At 35.2% G+C, this 21824-nt stretch overlaps 1 non-coding gene across 1 annotated transcript; it reads left to right on the plus strand.

The window, feature by feature from the left end:
- The first annotated feature begins 3593 nt into the window (after nt 1–3593).
- On the plus strand, nt 3594–3665 carry TRNAS-GGA (transfer RNA serine (anticodon GGA)). Its single transcript has one exon. It is a non-coding gene; the product is annotated as a tRNA-Ser (tRNA).
- The last annotated feature ends 18159 nt before the right edge of the window (nt 3666–21824 follow it).

Here is a 21824-nt window from a genome sequence, read left to right on the forward strand (position 1 = left end):
GCAGGAAGAAATGATAGGTTCGGAACACTCCTTCATGCGAAATTTGGAACTCTTTTCCCATCAACCAAGCGGACCAACTGAACTCTGAGAATCTCTTCTGTCATACTGTGTATAGGATGTAATAAACAGAGTGAACAGTAAGTATTGCAATTAATTTCAGGAGGTTATTCTTTGAGATATTTCAAACAAAAAAGGTGAAATATAATTTTGCTCGTTTTTGCTTTCTTTTAGAGACAAAAATCGTTTTATATGAAACATTTCATAGCGTGTTTCAGAGAAGCCATTGATTTAATTTCCAATATGCTCAGTCAGTTTAAGACAGCAGAGTATTATGATTACAGATGAACAACGATCGAGAAAACGGTCGACCTGGTTGGCGAGTTGGTATAGCGCTGGCCTTCTATGCCCAAGGTTGCGGGTTCGATCCCGGGCCAGGTCGATGGGATTTAAGTGTGCTTAAATGCGACAGGCTCATGTCAGTAGATTTACTGGCATGTAAAAGAACTCCTGCGGGACAAAATTCCGGCACATCCGGCGACGCTGATATAACCTCTGCAGTTGCGAGCGTCGTTAAATAAAACATAACATTCCTAACATTCGAGAAAACGAGTCTAACAGCGCCCGCAAAGCCGAAAACCCGCACAACAATGTTGTATTACGTCGCGTCCTCGACGTAAAGACTCGTTGTGAGTGTTCCGAGACTCGATATTGATCATCTCCCGAAGTCCCGAAGTCAGCAATTGTTTATACCTGACTGAACTTTTATCTACTTTGGCAACTGTTATATAGACTATGTATAAACAATCAAGTAGCCTGTTTGAAACATCATCTCTACCTTTCAGTGTATAATAATCCGTTCCCCAGTCTTTATTTAATTACTAGGCTCTTATTAAAAGGATAGAATTGTTTTCATATGTTTAAGATCAAGTGTGCAATCTCAAGTAAAAATATATTAATGTCATGTTTTATGTTTCTTAGAAATGCAAATTTATTTGTTTTTTTATTTATATAACCTTAGGTAATATCATATAGTGGAACCAGAACATTTTGATAACTAAGATACTGTTCTGTTTTGTCTTTTTGTCTCATTTAAACATTTATAATGTTATTTATTTCAATGATGTATGTTATTCAAAGTTACGAAATCTTTCCACGCCGACCAAATGCTATTTCGAGAATGACGAGCGAGACTCGAAAGACAAATGCAGCGAACACAGCGAGCGAGAGCGGCAGTTAGTTTTGTTCATATCAAATTATGATAATAAATGACTGAAAGAATTTTAGTTTTGTCCTTTAAATTTGTAGAAAATTAATACGAACAAATGTAACATTGTAACATTCCTTTGCAGAACGAAAAGTTTGAAGTTCTGACTGGAAGAGGAAGAAAAAATACCTCTCCATACACTGAAATTTTAAAGAAGTTTTTCATTTTTAATTTCTGTTAAAGGCAGGTTAAATATTGAGTTACAGTTTGTTGATCTTACTAAGAAAAAGAGTCATGCGAAATTTCATGCAATTATCTAAAAAATTGCAGAAGATATGATTTAAACAGTTTTGAAAAATGAGCAATAAAATTAGTCCTACATTGCTGGCTGGTATTATGTTCGCATGGCAGGAGATTTTAATGTCGAACTTGGTCAATTTTTTTAGACATCTTAAACTTTATTTCTCAGATATAAAGCTAAAAGTTCACTTTAAATTACTATAGGAAAAATTAAAAATATACTTTCTTTTCCGCTCGAAGGTGTATGTTTGAGAAAATGAGCAATATAGATTGCTGACTGGTATTGTGTTTGCAAGGCAGGACATTTTAATGAGACACTTTAAAATTTATTTCACAAATATAAAGCTAAGAGTATATATTAAATTAATATAAGAGAAATGGAATACTATTCTTTTTTAACCCTCGAAAGTGTACAGTATGTAGACTATCCTAGAAAGCAATTTATTAATTGTTGAACATACAGTAGGTACAGGACTTCTACTAACAAGGAAACATTTTGATGGGGGCAGATAAAAAAGTCAAATTTTTTCCTCCACAGTGTTAATAATGTCAAAAGAAGTGCTTACACAAATTTTGGCCACTCGACTGGAATTACGAGGCCGTTCAGAAAGTGATTTTCCCTGGGGCCGTTTACAGAAAAAAAATCGCAATTGCATGGAAAGATTTACTGAAAACAAAACAGCAATTTTTGCGGTATTTGTCAACATATGCCTCACTGGAACTGAGACATTTGTCATGCCATGGGATCAATTTTTGTATTCTTCTGTCGTAGAAGTCAGCCGCCTGGGATCGGAATCGGCGGTTGACAGCCGTCTGCACCTCTCTGTCGATCCCATGATATGACAAATGTCTCAATTCCGGTGGGGATATGTTGAAAAATAGCTCAACAATTGCTATGTGTGTTCCAATAAATTTTTGCAATGAAATTGTGTTTTCTTTCTGTTAACGGCCCCTGGCGAGCTTATTTTTTACGGCCTCGTAATTGCGGTCGAGTGGCCAAAATTTGTTTATGCTCGACCATGCCGAAATGTAGTAATTATACACCTGGTAGTAGCCCTTTAATGCACCTCGTTAAAGTACACCTATTCATTATAATTCAGTTGTTCAGCCAATAAAAAATCACCATTGTACCATTATGAAACCGCAAGTATCGATTATTCTCGGATATGCAATCGAAAGACAATTAGCGAAAAGTCACGGAGGCTGGAAATCCAATACTGTCGCAGAAGGTTATGTTCTGTTACTATAATAATTAGCGTTAATTGTAAATAATATTCAAATAAATTCAATTTGTCATCTCGTTTTTCAATTCTAAATCAATTTACAGGTTATATCAAACCTAATGTTCATGTTATTCTCTAGATTATATCAAGGTCAATGACACATTCGTTCCTCGGAAAAAATCAATACTTTCGCGTCTGCGCACATCTCAAAATTCAGGTCAGTTCCGCTCTTCACTTACATAACCATAACATGAATATATATTATTTTTATTATTATAATGTACCGAAGTACATATGATATTTCCATGCAGATATTCTGCATTATCATACGATGAAAGAGTAATGGAACGGAGACAAATTCTCTCCGGCGCCGGAATTTGAACCCGGGTTTTCAGCTCTCCGTGCTGACGCTTTATCCACTAAGTCACACCGGATTCCACCCCGGCGTCGGAAGAATCGTCTCAGTTTTAAGTTCCAACTCTTGGGTTCCCTCTAGTGGCCGCCCTCTGCACTACGTCATAGATATCTATGAACCTAGGACCGAAGTCCACACATGTGCTGAGGTGCACTCGTAATGAGTGACTAGTTGGCCGGGATCCGACGGAATAAGCGCCGTCTTAAATCATGTACTTCGGTACATTATAATAATATATATGATAGGCGTAAATCACTTCGTGATTTAAGACGGCGCTTATTCCGTCGGATCCCGGCCAACTAGTCACTCATTACGAGTGCACCTCAGCACATGTGTGGACTTCGGTCCTGGGTTCATAGATATCTATGACGTAGTGCAGAGGGCGGCCACTAGAGGGAACCCAAGAGTTGGAACTTAAAACTGAGACGATTCTTCCGACGCCGGGGTGGAATCCGGTGTGGCTTAGTGGATAAAGCGTCAGCACGGAGAGCTGAAAACCCGGGTTCAAATCCCGGCGCCGGAGAGAATTTTTCTCCGTTCCATTACTCTTTCATCGTATAACATGAATAGTTATGAATAATTTCAAGTTAGAAATATGGTCGAGCATAAATTTGTATAAGCACTTCCTTTGACATTATTAACATGGTGAAAGAAAAAAAATAACTTTTTAATGTGTCCCAACAGAATGTTTGCTTGTAAGCACGGGACTGGAAATATTATTTTAAGTGATCGTTTCATTTAATTTAGTATATTCCCTGTTTTTGTTGTTGTTGTTATTATTATTATTATTATTATTATTATTATTATTATTAATTATTAGTATTATTATTAATTGTATTTTTAATTAATAAGTTTATTATTGTCATTATTGAGTGTAATTAGTTACCACTGCCACCGGGTATATACCCATTGCAGTGTGAATAAATAAATACAAATACGGCACGGACATTTGTTTTCACTCCCCTTCCGAAAGAAGTCATGCCAAATACTTTTATGGTCGTCAGATATACACGGCTGTGGCGCAGACTTGAGCCTCGGATGTAATGCCCTGCAGAGGAAATGAACAAAGAACAAAGGATTGAAGTGCAGTGCGTATATATAGACTCCACACGCCGCCGGCGGCGCCGCGGTAGTCGAGGGTGTCACCGAGGGTTGATAGCTAAGTCGTTTTATAAATAGAAGTTCGCAATTCGCATGTCGCGGAACAGATAGATGGATGGCTGCTGCACGGTGCCGCTCGGGTCCGCAGACAGCTGTCCCATCAAATCTCCGGGTGTCACACACATTCCAACCCCACCCGCCGAACAATCCAGTTACGAGATTAATGGGAAATCTAACACGAAGGTACAGAGCTTGTCACCCGACCCCAGCGATCCTGGTTCTTGCAGACAGAGGTTTAAATCGCTACAGTAGGTGGTAAGTTTCGATTCCGCAAGTTCGTTAATAGCAGTGTGTCGTGCTTGTGACAATGAGATGACATCATCCCAGGTGTGCGGGACGCAACTAGTAACTGTTCAATAACTGTGTGAATGGACGAGTAGGCGAGAGATGAGTGAATGAACGAAGGTATGAGTGAATGAGTGAGTACGGGCACGAGATAAGTGAATGATTAAGAAATGAGTAAGTGAAAGAATACATGGACGTAATGATTGCGAATGAGTAAATGAGCGAAAAGATGGTCGGACACTTCTGATTACGAGATGAGTAAATGAACGAAAAGATGAACTTAAGTATGTGATTACGAAATGAGTACATCAACGAAAAGATAAACATATATGATTACAAGATGAGTAAATGAACTAAAAGGTGGACATTTCTGATTACGAGATGAATAAATGAACGAAGAGATGGATATATATCATTACGAGATGAGCAAATGAACGAAAAGATGAACATATATGATTACAAGATGAGTAAATGAACAAAAAGGTGGACATTTCTGATTACGAGATGAATAAATGAACGAAGAGATGGATATATATCATTACGAGATGAGTAAATGAACGAAAAGATGAACATATATGATTACAAGATGAGTAAATGAACAAAAAGGTGGACATTTCTGATTACGAGATGAATAAATGAACGAAGAGATGGATATATATCATTACGAGATGAGTAAATGAACGAAAAGATGAACATATATGATTACAAGATGAGTAAATGAACAAACAGGTGGATATTTCTGATTACGAGATGAATAAATGAACGAAGAGATGGATATATATCATTACGAGATGAGTAAATGAACGAAAAGATGAACATATATGATTACAAGATGAGTAAATGAACAAAAAGGTGGACATTTCTGATTACGAGATGAATAAATGAACGAAGAGATGGATATATATTATTACGAGATGAGTAAATGAACGAAAAGATGAACATATATGATTACAAGATGAGTAAATGAACAAAAAGGTGGACATTTCTGATTACGAGATGAATAAATGAACGAAGAGATGGATATATATTATTACGAGATGAGTAAATGAACGAAAAGATGAACATATATGATTACAAGATGAGTAAATGAACAAAAAGGTGGACATTTCTGATTACGAGATGAATAAATGAACGAAGAGATGGATATATATTATTACGAGATGAGTAAATGAACGAAAAGATGAACATATATGATTACAAGATGAGTAAATGAACAAAAAGGTGGACATTTCTGATTACGAGATGAATAAATGAACGAAGAGATGGATATATATCATTACGAGATGAGTAAATGAACGAAAAGATGAACATATATGATTACAAGATGAGTAAATGAACAAAAAGGTGGACATTTCTGATTACGAGATGAATAAATGAACGAAGAGATGGATATATATCATTACGAGATGAGTAAATGAACGAAAAGATGAACATATATGATTACAAGATGAGTAAATGAACAAAAAGGTGGACATTTCTGATTACGAGATGAATAAATGAACGAAGAGATGGATATATATTATTACGAGATGAGTAAATGAACGAAAAGATGAACATATATGATTACAAGAAGAGTAAATGAACAAATAGGTGGATATTTCTGATTACGAGATGAATAAATGAACGAAGAGATGGATATATATCATTACGAGATGAGTAAATGAACGAAAAGATGAACATATATGATTACAAGATGAGTAAATGAACAAACGGGTGGATATTTCTGATTACGAGATGAATAAATGAACGAAGAGATGGATATATATCATTACGAGATGAGTAAATGAACGAAAAGATGAACATATATGATTACAAGATGAGTAAATGAACAAACAGGTGGATATTTCTGATTACGAGTTGAATAAATGAACGAAGAGATGGATATATATCATTACGAGATGAGTAAATGAACGAAAAGATGAACATATATGATTACAAGATGAGTAAATGAACAAACGGGTGGATATTTCTGATTACGAGATGAATAAATGAACGAAGAGATGGATATATATCATTACGAGATGAGTAAATGAACAAAAATGTGGACATTTCTGATTACGAGATGAGTAAATGAACGAAAAATTAACATAACTATATGATTACGAAATGCGTAAATGAACGAAAAGATGGACATTTCTGATTACGAGATGAATAAATGAATGGAAAGATAGACGTATATGAATAAATGATTGAAAATATGAGGGTATTACATGATTACGAGATGAGTAAATGAATGAAAAAATGGTTGTATATGATAACGAGGTGAGTAAAGGAACGAATAGATTACAAGATGAGTAAATTAATGAATAAATGAACTTATATGATTACGAGATGAGTAAATGAACGAAAAGATGAACATACTGTATATGATTACAAGATGAGTAAATGAACGAAAATATGGACATATATGATTACGGGATGAATAAATGAAGGAAAAGATGGACATTTCTGATTACGAGATGAATAAATGAATGAAAAGATAGGTGTATATGAATAAATGATTGAAAATATGAGAGTATTATATGATTACGAGATGAGTAAATTAATGAAAATATGGTAGTATATGATAACGAGATGAGTAAAGGAACGAATAAATGGACGTCTATGATTACAAGATGAGTAAGTGAATGAATGGATGAACTTATCTACATGATTACAAGATGAGTAAATTAATGAATAAATGAACTTATATGATTACGAGATGAGTAAATGAATGAACAGACAGACGTATGTGATTACAAGATGAGTAAATTAATGAAGAGATAGCCATAATTAGAAGATGAAGAAGAGAATTGAAAAATGGAAGTAGGGTAAAGGTTGGTAATATTGTGATATGAGTAATATTGTGATAGTTCTTTTTGAGAATTTATTGCAATTTTACTGAGCGAGAGGAAGATCAGCTTTTTTTTTTTTGCGTCAACGTATTAAGGGAATGTTCGTGGACAAGTTGCTGCACAAAATCGGTCCTTCTCTCGCTCAGAAAAATTGTAATACATTCTCAAAAAGATCTATCACAATATTTCTCATATCACAGTATTACCAATCTGTACCCTGTATGATTACGCATATAAGTAAATGAATGAATAGATGGCAGTATATCATTACGAGATTAGTGAATGAATAGATGGCCGTGTATGATTACGAGATGATTAACTGAATAAATTCGAGACGACTAATTGAATGAATAATTGGACTATATGATTACAAAATGAGTAAATTAATGAATATACGGACGTATAGGGGAGAGTTGGGTAGTATCGGACATCGGGTAATATCGGACAGTGCGTTTCGTTCATCTACCAACAGATGGTAGTACCTGAATGACATGGTTACGTTTCTGTATGCGACATCACAGAAACGTAACCATGTCAATCAGGTACTTTCATCTGGTGAAAGAAGAAAGAAACTCATTGTCCGATATTACCCGATGTCCGATACTACCCAACTCTCCCCTATGATTATAACAAGAGTAAATGAATTAATAGGTGACCATATATCATTACGATGAGTAAATTAATGACAGAATGGATAAGTATGAGATTAGTAAGATAAGTAAGAAACGTGCCAATAAACGAAGGAATAGATCGACTGTATGAGCGAATGAATTTATGAGTGGGAGATGAGTAATATAGTTAGCGTGTTACTGGATAATAGGTTAATGAACCTAAGAATGAGTAAGGGCGAGATGAGTGAATGAATGAATGAATGAATAAAAAATACATTAATGCGTATGTTGACTGAGAGTATGTGTTCTAACACGTCGGTTTAGATATCGTGTTACAGATCCCTGGTATAGAATTAGGAGTTAGAGCAGCGTTTCTCAAACTTTTTTGAAGTGGGGACCATTTTTTAAAGTCAGAACAGTTCCGCGGACCACCTTAATCTTGTTCCCTTCGAAAGCAAATTTATCATTTTCGTAGCATATTTTAATACCAATAGGCATGTATTATTTATATTTTAAATTTGAATTAAGGTTCAGTACTTTGGTCCTCTGTTATGAATTCGGGTCGTCCCTGGCTGGGTTACAGGGGCGGCGCCAGATGTGCAGGGAAAAGATGTCGAGAAACACCACGTATATAGTGCTTTAAATCCCTCTTTTGTTGCTGAGAGTAGAGTGGGAAGTCGATAGACGGATAGGGTAATAAATTTCATAAAATGCAGTACTGGGAGAAAAAGTGAAATTCGTTTGCCATGTGTAATTTCCAAACTCTGAGATTTTTAAGCTATAGTGTGATACGCAATTCGTTTGAAACGCTGAGTTAGAGGAATCAATCACCGAAACTTATGAAGCGTTACAAAAGAAATAGATCTGTACTAAAATGAGAGCGCTCATATTAATCACGAGTGTGTAATGAAAAAGTGCGTCATTACACGACATGTATTTTTTAAATACACAGCACACCGTAGACTTAAAATAAGGGATGCAATAGCACAGCGCCAGCGGAGCGAAGAGAGCTTGAAGGTGGACGAGGAAAACTCCATTCACCCTGTTTTATTTGTTGGTCCTTGAAAACACGGGTAAGAACTTAAAGCTCTTAGTAGGATTCGCTGTTCACATCCTCAATTGGTCAGGTCTTTCCTTCTCCCCCCACCTGAATCCGCCACTGCTGTCAGCAAATTCAGCGTAACTTTTATTTTTCATGGCGGGACCGGAAAGCCTCAGAGTAACGGCCGCAGGAAGGCATTTCTGTCCTGCTAAATTTAGCGCGCATCTCGAGACGCCGGCATTCCAGTAGCTGCAAGACTCACGGAAATCTCCGGTCGGCGTCGCCAGGTTCCCTCACTGAACTACGATCTTTAATTAATCCCTTTAATGAATTAATAAGGAAGCGCAAAGTCAAGAACTTAGCTGACATTATGAAGCAGTATATCTGTGAATTCTTACGTCACTTTTTCCTTGTTTATTATTACTACTAGGACTAGGATTTTGATGACCTATAAATCATGAAAAAATGTCTTAAAACAATGCATTTATGACCTAAAAATCTTTAAAAAATACCCTTAAAATGCCCTAAAATTGGTCTTACATAATTGGCTTAGTAGGAAAAAAGGTTTTGTACTACTTAATATTTAGACTAGTAATTAAATTAAATTCTAGTACCAACATTTAAGTTTATTTAATTTTACATATTTTTTCTAAGGACACTTTAATTCATTATTTTACCTGATGTAGTTTCCATGTAGTCTACCACAAGGCCACTCTTATCCGGAACTAAAAGGTATAGAGGAGTCTATATTGAAAGAGTGGTTGGACTGATCCATTACATGTGGTATACTACGTTAAAATAATAATATATATGTACAAAAACGATTAAAATATTATAGAAAATAATGGGTATTAGTGGATAAAATATGTAGAGAAAATATCAAAGGAAATAAACATTATTTTACATTAATAATGGGGATTTATGGTCAAAATTAAATGAAAATGCCTAAAAAATGACCGAATAAAGCAAAAAATGCTGTTGTGAGTTCAAACAGGCAAAAAATGCAAAAATAATGCCCTAACAAATATGTCTTAAAACACTTAGTTTATCACATAACATATAAATACTAAAGCAGCTATGTTTCTGGCTTACTAGGAAAAAGATTCAATTTCATCAAAATCCTAGCCCTAATGATTATTATTATTATTATTATTATTACTATTATTATTATTATTATTATTATTATTGCTATTATTAGGAGAAAATTCACAAAGTATGAGGGAATCACAAGAATTTGACTTGAAGCAAGTAAGGAGATAGGTTTGGAAGTAAATCCCGAAAAAACAAAGTTCAATTCCAAACCCTCTCTGTTATCCTGACTTTCCTAATGGCATATTCTAGAGCAAAGTTAAAAAGTAAAGGTGATAGTGCATCTCCTTGCTTTAGCCCGCAGTGATTGGAAAAGTGTCCGACAGAAACTGGCCTATACGGACTATGCTATACGTTTCACTGAGACACATTTCAATTAATCGAACTAGTTTCTTGGGAATACCAAATTCAATAAGAGCATTATATAAAACTTCTCTCTTAACCGAGTCACATGCCTTTTTTAAATCTATGAATAACTGATGTACTGTGCCCTTATACCAGTTCGGAATTTCTGTGTCTTTAAATTGCATTTTCAAATGAAAATGTATTTAAATCACATTTATAATGACTAGACTCCGTATTCCAGCTACCTAAAGACTGAAGTTAAAGACACATTGGGTATAGTATAGTACGCCAAACACAGGTAACGCAACGGATAAGGATATAAACAAACATGTCATGTATTCGTGGAGTACAGTCAACTCCCGACATTCTGAAGCTGTACTAGTAAACACACGCTGGAGCCATGATGTTCATTTTCGTCGTGATCTTTGCAGTGAATAGTGAAGTGCACTCGAAGTTACGGAACTTGAACATATGCGGATGTCACTTGAAATGATTTTATATTGCAAGAAATTCTTTCAATAGCACATGACGTTATTGGTGCATGATGTAGTACAAAATATTCCTATTGTCTGACATTTTTTCGTGTTTCATTAGGATGTTGCATATCGCTCATCATTAAAAGCCCACTAATTTTCTATATAATTACTTTTCTAGACATTCTCTAAAATGTCGATTATATAATTTATTAATTGGGATGTTGACACTGAACAGCATGGTAGGCTACAGAAATACATCCTAAACGTCAAGTTAATATTTTCACAATTTTCAGATTTTGATGGTACTGGTTCTTTTGGATTACGTTCAACACACTTTCTGTGCCTTTTGGTATTGCAGTGCCTTACAGTGCACTGTTTTTGTCACTTTCACGTTTATTTTACACAATTTTTATGTAATATTGTTTATATTGACAGTGAAACTATTAGTATTGTACTGTATTTCTTAACGTTTCATGGTATTCGTACACTGCTTCACAGCTAGAATAGTTCAAATATTCTCAACTATGCCCTACAATACGACTAGGAAGAGCAGTGATCGATAAGACTACTCACTATGACTGCGTCTCGGTTTTGACTTTCTAGAGGAAGAGGACAGAGGATGCGTAACTATTTTGTATACGAACGTACCTGTACCTGCGCTGTGACGTCACATATACTTCGAATCATTCCAGTTTATAGCTAGCTGGAATAAGGAGCCTAATAATGACAATGCATAAAAATTACATATTTTGAACTGCTGTCGTAGTTTTCGTCTAATGGGCTCTTCCGATGAAGTGCTATGAGTCACTTCCTGAAAGAGTGAGTGTGAAACAATTCGTTTCATTCAATTGTGCTAAATTTACAACTTGTGACAACGATTTTCCCACTTGGAAGTCATACACGAACAAACTTATATTGCTCCACATGCGACCATGAATCTTTTGAGAGATATCGGTGCAGACACTCGAATTTAACATTTATTTAAGAAATTAGAAAATTCCGATGGGATTTGTAATTTTTATTCATATTTATAAAGCTTAAAATCTCGCAAAAACTAAATTTTTACACAATTTTTCTTTGAGTCGAAGATCGTAACGAGTGATAGAAAACTGTGTTGACACGCGTATTGAAAGTTTCTGAAAGAATTAGCACAATCGGTTGGAATTTATAGATTTTATTAAGGTTTATATAAATCGCGTTTTTAGCTCGAGAAACAACGATTATGTGGAACGAACATCGTCGTGCTGTAAGGCTTTATTTCGTAAGACCTGTCAATTATACACTACCGAAAATTTGAGAATAGTCTTCGTAACGCACTGAAAAGTCATAAAAATAAAGGTAACAATATGCAAACTGAAATTATTGAATTATTTTCACCGACCATATATTTTCTAGTTTGAGCATATATTTTCGGATTTATAGCGCATAAACTCATAAATATTACTAGGGCTAGGATTTTGATGAAATTGCATCTTTTTTCTAGTAAGCCAGAAACATTGCTGCTTTAGTATTTTTATGTTATGTGATAAACTGAATGTTTAAAAACATATTTGTTAGGGTATTTTTTTTGCATTTTTTATTTCTTGCAACTCATAAGAGCATTTTTTGTTTTATTCGGTCATTTTTGGAGTATTTTCATTTAATTTTGGCCATAAATCCCCATTATTAATGTAAAACGTTATTTATTTCCTTTGATATTTCCTCTACATATTTTTTTCAATTAATACCCATTATTTTGTATATTATTTTAATCGTTTTTCTACACAAATATTGTCATTTTAACGTAGTACACCCCCACGCAATGGATCAGTCCAACACCCCTTCAATATAGACTCCTCTATACCTGCTAGTTTCGGATAAGAGTGGCTTTGTGGTGGACTACATGGAACTACATCACACAAAATAATTAATTAAAGTGTACTACTTAGAAAAATTATGTAAAATTAAATAAACTTGAATGTTGGGATGTTGGTACTAGAATTTAATTTAATTACTAGTTTAAATTACCAATATTTTTGGAACATAAAAATCCTAGCCCTATTTATTACTATCTCATTGTTTTCTGTATTGCTGTAACTTGTATTTGCTGTAGCGAAGTAGAAGAGAAGGCCTTATGGCCATAACTGTAAAAATAAAAATAAGTAAATAGATAAATAAAAATAAATAAATAAACAAATAAATAATATAACTGAAGCCTATATCGCGTAACAGATTCGAGAAGCAGTCTTTTCTCAACTCAGATGCCTTCACAAGTTAGGCATGAGTATCGGATGTTATGCTGGAGGGAAAATTGAAGGCCACCACATGCACAGAAGAAGTTAGAGGAAGAGAGGCTGTCTCTTTCCGTCAGACGGCTGGAGCAGATGTCTGCAGAGATGCTAAGACAGTAGCAGCAACCCCCACCCGCACCCTGTTACAGCATCCACAAACAAGATGAGCCAACCTCCCTCTTCCGTCGCGACTCCCCCGGTCTGGGAGCGTCTTCGGCCTACTCCGAATCACACATGGAGGGAGGCCCCACCCTTATCGGATATCGCCGCTTTGGGACATCTTATCAGACTGGGATTACGTCGAACCTGCAGGTAATGTTACAGGTCATGCCGGAAGTTTTAATATAAACACCGTATATAAACATGTTTAGAGAAGTGTTTCCTTACGGCTGGTTTCATCAACAAATGTCAAAAATGTACTAACACGTTGTTTGTTAACACATGCTAACATTTTAACAATTTTGTGTTCATATTCTTTCGGTTTCACCAACTATTTCCAGATGTATGTTAGCAAACATCCTATTACCGCTCTCAGAAATGGGGAAATATTACCACTTGTTACTAAAAATAAACTGAAAACTAATGGGTTGAAAAGAAATACGAGTATAATCGTATAATCCATAGTCAAGAAATTAAAATGTGAGATATTAAGCATACCGTGAGCATATTGTAGCGGCCATCTACTGAATTAGTTAGGGGAAAAAACACCATAGGCCTATAAGTAATGAAAATTCAATTAGACCGTCTCCGCTTATCTGTATTACAATTATAATTTATTGATGACTTACATTAACGTTTTCGGTACCTCAGTGTACCATCTTCAGATGTATTTATGATACTAAATTTAAATTTAAACCTGGCCAATAGGTACATATGTTGTGGTCTTTGGATTGTGTGTGTGTGAATATAAATACTCTACCCATACATGTTTACAGTGGTTACATGGACCATAAAAACACTTCTACATTATCTATTGTTAACCATACATGTTTACAGTGGTTACATGGACCATAAAACACTTCTACATTATCTATTGTTAAAAACAATCAATTAAGATCAGTTAACAAACTTGTGGTCATTGTTCTATGACGTTTTCTAAATACTTAACAATGTGAATTTTTATGAATGTTTATCATGACTGTTCGTTGGAGCAACTAGTCGTTTTTTGATGTGGATTAATTGCACTGTATTGTTGAGTATAAATAAATCTTGAAGATTCTTTGCATTCTTTGTTCGATGATAAACGCACATAATATTGGAGCACTTGAAATTTTGTATATTTGTAACGTACACTTTGATGGTACACTGAGGTACCGAAAACGTTAATGTAAGACATCAATAAATTATAATTGTAATACAGATAAGCAGAGACGGTCTAATTGAATTTTCATTACTTATTAGTCAGCTTATCGGAGCAATCAATACAAGATGAAACCATAGGCCTATGTTATAGAAGTTTATATTTTCAGTGGTTTTCATAAAACAACAATAATCCAAAGACTTTTTTTGTTAAAACGGTCATTGTCCAGCCATGACTATGGTAGCATTTACAAATACCTCATTCATACCATCTTGAAACATTTATCCATACAATTTTAAACTGTAGTATATTGGCAGTACTGCTTCTTAACTACGCAATAAAAGCCACCTCAGAGAAAAATACTTTAGCACGTGAATTGTTGTATTAGTTATGGAGTCATCTTTAGGTGCGGAAGTAACCCCATGGAAGAAACGTAAGCAACGAAAGGGGAAGAAACAGGATATAATAAAGAAAAAGAAGATTAAAGGAGAGGAACACTAGTCACAACAGAGTATTTTTTCTTAAAACAACCTTTGCCCACAGTTACCGACATTTACACATGCACTTCTATGAGGCAATTTACGTTATAAAATAATATACTTTAGTCTAGTTTTCCCAAGCTTCTACAACACCTTAAGAAATGGTATGATGAATTTCATACTTGAAGTGTCAATAACACCCATTCCAGATAGTTTTTTGTTTCTCCTGAAAATTTATGTTTTTGGACTACAGTTTTTTTTCTTCAAAAAAACCCTTCATTTTTCTATGTATAGACCTACTTAGAGTATGGTAAGATAGGTTGAAAGTCATAAACCTCCAAGAAGTAAATTATAATGTTTTGTTTCTGCAAACCTTATTAAGGGGAAACGGAATTCGATTTTGAGTGAACATTTTTAATTTTTATTTTACCAATAAATTATTTGGTTTTCCCTTTTTAAAATAGTATATTTCATATGACTATACTCATATTGTATCCATTCGACTTTCTGAGGTGTATACAAGTTTTAATTTGACTGGCTATTCTTCATAAATTTACGGATTTTGGATAGAAACATTTTTTTTTTATTTTTCCTATTTATTATTTGATTTCTCCTCTTTAAAATAGTGTTTTATATATTATTATACCGAAATTATAGCCAAGTTCACTTTTCGTTTTTACGAGGACGTACCCATAGTATATGTACGTATGTCCGTAAGTTTAGTTTTTCCATATAAAACGAACCTTTTCTCAGCTTCTATTTAACAAGAGAGCTGAACATTTTAAAAATTATTTGGATGTTTACATGTACTGAAACACAGTGTTTTGGAATTGTTAAATTTTTGTAATGTTATAGAGGGTAATGTACTTAAAACAGTCGAAAAAAATATATAAAAGAGGAAAAAAATATTTCTCAGTAAGGAAATAAATTAAGGGGGATGACAGGTGAACTATCTATTTCCTACATTTTTCAAGCCACATTCTTGACTTTTGTTCACATAAGCACAATGTAATAGATGGTGAAGTTTTTTCCTGTGAGTCGATTAGTTTCTGCGTTAGTAACAAAAATATATTAAAAAAATGCATATTTGAAAATGAAATTTGTACCTGAATTTTTCAGTAAAGCGCTTTTTTGCAAGACCACTGGCATATTTAAAAACATCACATTAATTTTCCTATATCTTTACTACAAAATTTGTATATCCACTGCATACCTAAAAATATAAATTTTCCGTTGCCATTATAAATATTTCATTTTTTATTTAAAGAATATTCATTTAATTACAAAACCCATGCGATATTTAGTTAACCACAGTGTATAGAATATGCAGCAACAATTTAATGTTCCTAGCATCAAAATTGTAAGAGTCTTTACACTTCGAACCTGATGAAATGTGCTGAAAAAAAGTTTGAGAAAACAGCTTGTTAAATTTGCATGGAATTAAAGTCCAACGGTGCAGCCATTTATATATTGCGTCATTTTATGCTTTCGATCGCCGCATCGTGAAAATAAGATATTGATGATTCATGTTTTACAAGAAAACGAAAATACGAATTTTGACTGATATGACCAGAATTTCACCCGTCACTCCCTTGAGGAAAACGTAGGCCTAGTGTTCCAGCATAAAATGAAAAAATTCAGCTGTCTAGCTTCAGCAGTTTTCGAGAAAAAGTTTCTTATTAGACATAATTTAACATTGTCAAGATAGGCAACCCGTATCCCCTTAATTTTATTTCTTTCCTAGCTAAAACCCTGATCCTACGTGCTTGCTGTCTTTATCCACAAGAAAAACTCCCTGGATGAGTCAAACTCAGGGCTATAGTGCAGCCCAAAGGATTAGATCAATTAGCATTCGAAATATTAATATCGGTGTCCCACAGAGGACTGTACTTGGTCCTATTTTGTTTTTAATATATTATATTAATGATTTATTGGCAATGAATTTAGAAAAAATCAATTGTGATATATTTTCGTATGCGGACGACATTGTTCTTATTTTTGCAGGTAAAACTTGAGATTAATGCAAATAATGGCATAACTTTGATTAAAAACTGCTATGATTCCGACCTACTTGTCTTAAATCGTACTAAAAGTGCGGTTGTACCATTTTCATTAAAATCTCTTGGTATGAAATCTTCTGATTCGCTCTTGTATTTAAAAATTCATACATCCAATTGTTCTTACAATAATTGCAACTGTTCTATTCTAAATGAATTCGCTTAGGTTAAGTATCTAGGACCAGTAGATACTAGTAATCGACCAGCACTTACGTTGGAATAGACTTGTTCTTTTTCTTTGCAATAGGTTAAGAAAAATTATTCACTATTTTGTTATGTACGAAATTACTTGTCTATCCATACTTTAAAAAATATTTATCTCGCATTAATACAAGCTATATTACAATATGGTATTATAGGATTGGGTTGTGCTTTTAGTACTCCCTCATGCCAATAACACTGTTACAGAAAAGAATAATAAAAATATGTCTCAATAAGCCTTTTGATTATCCCTCAGAACTGTTGTATTCTGAATTTAAAGTATTTAATAACCGTAAAGTTTATAACAATATCTTATTGAATTTCGAACCGTAATATATTTAATCTGTATTCACATAAATATAAAACTAAAGTATCAGACAACATATGTAACACAACTATAGCTTATGATCACAGTAGCAACTTCGGTCCAAGGCTCTATAACAAGATAACAGCTAAATTGCCAAACATACAATTTGCTAATGCTCCTTATTCTAAAAAAAATCATTAAAATTTATTGTTTAGAGTCGCAATATAAAGTTTCAATTACGTAATACCTGTGTTTTTCTTTATCTCTTGTCACTTTTTTATGTTTTGTTAATTAATTAAATACTTGTTTCAAAATTTTGTGGAATACCCCCTGAGCACGACTCTTTTTGGGGGTGCTAGAGTGATTTTTATAACAATAAAAACAGTATGTATATTTATTCTTACTTACTTACAAATGGCTTTTAAGGGACCCGAAGGTTCATTGCCGCCCTCACATAAGCCCGCCATAGGTCCCTATCATGTGCAAGATTAATCCACTCCCTATCATCATATCCCATCTCCCTCAAATACATTTTAATATTATCCTCCCATCTACGTCTCGGCCTCCCCAAAGGTCTTTTTCCCTCCGGCCTCCCAACTAATACTCTAAATGCAATTCTGGATTCGCCCATACGAGCTACATGCCCTGCCCATCCCAAACGTTTGGATTTAATGTTCCTAATTATGTCAGATGAAGAATACAATGCGTGCAGTTCTAGTTGTATAACTTTCTCCATACTCCTGTAACTTCATTTTAGCTCCAAATATTTTCCTAAGAACCTTATTCTCAAACACCCTTAACCTATGTTCCTCTCTCAAAGTGAGAGTCCAAGTTTCACAACCATATAGAACAACCGGTACTATAACTGTTTTATAAATTCTAACTTTCAGATTTTTTGACAGCAGACTAGAATAATAACACGCATTTCCCATATTTATTCTGCGTTTAATTTGCTCCCGAGTATTTTGTTACTGTTGTTTCAAGATATTTGAATTTTTCCACATCTTCAAAGGATAAATTTCCAATTTTTATGTTTCAATTTCGTACAATATTCTCGTCACGAGACATAATCACATACTTTGTCTATTCGGGATTTACTTCCAAACCTATCGGTTTACTTGCTGCAAGTAAAATTCCCGTGTTTTCCCTAATCGTTTGTGGAGTTTCTGCTAACATATTCACGTCATCCGCATAGACAAGCAGCTGATGTAACCCGTTCAATTCCAAGCCCTCTCTGTTATCCTGGACTTTCCTATTGGCATACTCTAGAGCAAAGCTAAAAAGTAAAGGTGATATTGCATCTCCTTGCTTTAGCCCACAGTGAATTGGAAACGCATCTGACAGAAACTGACCCATATGAACTCTGCTGTACGTTTCACTGAGACACATTTTAATTAATCGAACTAGTTTCTTGGGAATACCAACTTCAATAAGAATATCATTATTATTATTACTTACTTACAAATGGCTTTTAAGGAACCCGAAGGTTCATTGCCGCCCTCACATAAGCCCGCCATCGGTCCCTAGCCTGTGCAAGATTAATCCAGTCTCTATCATCATATCCCACCTCCCTCAAATCCATTTTAATATTATCCTCCCATCTACGTCTCAGCCTCCCCAAAGCTCTTTTCCCTCCGGCCTCCCAACTAACACTCTATATGCATTATTATTATTATTATTATTATTATTATTATTATTATTATTATTAATTGGAAAAAATAATCCCACCAAGAACTGAACCCCCGACCTTCAGTATTATCCATAGGGAATGGAAACAGTGTGTACGACATATATTTTACGTGAAGTGAATGAAGATAATGACGACAACGAGTAAATCTGAAGAGTTTAGTTTTATTTGAAGCGTTTGTGGTCGATGTTAAGTTAAGTGAGTGTTTTATCTAAGCTGTGCCATGTAATCTTGACATAATCGTGGGTTGCGCGCTGTGACGGACGCCGCCGCGGCGTGGCACGCTGCCGAGGCCAGCAGTCGACGTCGACGACGGCAGCGGCGGTCGCGGTGTTCACATTACCTCTCTCCTTCCCTCCAAGACACGCGTATAAGTCGGCGTGTGTATTTTAAGAAATGAGACAAATTTGGCCGGCCGTGTACCAGCATCACTGCATGAGGGGTAAAGTTATACCTCGGCAACTAACCAATCCGGTGTAAGGGATCCATTTTTAGCATCCCAGGCCCCTCTCTTTACAGGGGGTTTTGGGAGCTCGGCGTGGCTTGTCGCTTTCTTCTCTCTGGAGGACCACGTCGCTGCCGCTGTTGGAGGCAGTCTTTAAGAAACCAAGAAGCATTTCATCCCTTCTTGATGTAGTGGCGGCATCGTCATCAAAAGGACAAGTGACCAGTTATTCATGATTTTCGTGCAGACAAACAATACCCGGTGCAGCGTCTAGATCTTTAGGGACGACGTCGTGGGAGGGTGCTCAAGCAGTGACTAGTGAACGAGTGTGAGGTGTGACTAACAGCTTTGAAGAATATTGGAAAAGTTCTGTTCTGTTTTGTGATCCACGGTCAACGGGGAAGACACCAGGGCCTGTCGCGAGTTCCGTACTTCCTTACTTCTCATATTGCTTTTCAAAACTTATGGAATGTAAAGAAGTATGGAGCGAGCGCTGGCATTCGCTGTGGCATCTCACCGAACAAGAGGAACACATCACGAGTATTGGTGCTGCTGGTGTATTTCATATCAGTGTTTATTATTACGCTGGAGGTGCAAGAATGTTATCATTACAAACAACTTAAAGAAAGCATTTAACCCCCTGAAAATTATAAGTGTAGCCTAATATTATTCCAGTGTTGTTACCATGTTAGAGATGTAAAACATCGAATTCCCTTTAATCCGCGATATTTTATACATTTTCTAAGTGTAGAGACTTAACTAGTCCGCAGCGGCGGCTCTGAAGTTGCGTACACGCTGTCTATGCCAGCGGTCCGTGGTTCGATTCCCGGCGTAGGTAATGGAAGAAATTTGTCTTCCGTCTACGGGACTGGATAGTTGTCCGTTCTCTAATGATTGTACTGTGGTGTCTCTGCGGTGGCCCTACATTGTGCTAATCCCAAATCCAAAGAGGCTCGCAAAGTGTAGAAATCTAGTGTTGAGTCAGAGACAACACCCTCCCAAAACCTACACCGCAATTGCCTGCAAGTCAGTGCTACGGGGAGAATGAAACGGATGAAGAAAGAAGGAAAGAACGATACTTAATTAAATTAAATATACTTATTTTTGAAACGTTTAAATACAAATTAAATACATTTAATAGCTTGACGCCCAATTCAGCCGATACAGAGTAGACCTATGTTTTAAAATAGGCTACTATATTCTTGTTGAACTTCGTCTTAAAGAAATCATTTCAGCCACCCCAAAAAATTAAAATCAAGTCAGTGCTCTTATCATGTCGAAGGTCCAAGGCAACACATTCGTTTTAAAAGGCAACAGCCAGTTTTTGGTAAACGCGGATTAGAGAAAATAGTTAATTCCTTTTAGAAAAGTAAACTGAAATTAGTTTTGTTATGCATTAACATATTAGGTCACCATTGTGAAATAACGGTTAGCACGTCTGACCGTGAAACGAGCGGGCCCGGGTTCAAATCCTGGTTGGGGCAAGTAACCTGGTTGAGATTTTTTCGGTGTTTTCCCACAACTCATTAAGAGCAAATGCTGGGTAATTTTTAGTACTGGGCCCTTGACTCATTTCGCTGGCATTATCACCTTCATTCGGACGCTAGATAACCATCACAAATCAATTAAAATGTTATATTTAATGCTTGAGATTTGTAAAGCAATGGAGTCGTTATAAAATAGAGCAGATTATAGATTTTTTAATCACTGTCGATTTAAAGAAAGCATTTAACCCTTTCGAATATTAGAAAAGAGTAGTCTAACAATTGAATGAGTGTTATCAGTACGTTAGGCGTGCAAGATAACACTTCCGTTTTAAAACACGATAGTCTGTGTTCTATTGTTACAGGCGACTTAAAAGAACGTATTCGATTCCGTGCACACAATTATAACAAAATTAATTGGACTAGGCATTAACGATATTTAACACTTTGAACCTCAAGACAGTATATTCATTCTAAAATATTATGGTATAGGCCTATATTTTTTTGGTACAAGTCACTTCAACACAGAATTTATTTCTATTCAGAAAAAAATATGAATTTCTCACAAATTTTTTTCCAAGCTATTTAAAGTTTTCAGATTAAACGCAA

The sequence above is a fragment of the Periplaneta americana genome, chromosome 7 (assembly GCF_040183065.1).
Source record: "Periplaneta americana isolate PAMFEO1 chromosome 7, P.americana_PAMFEO1_priV1, whole genome shotgun sequence".
Lineage (NCBI taxonomy): Eukaryota > Metazoa > Arthropoda > Insecta > Blattodea > Blattidae > Periplaneta > Periplaneta americana.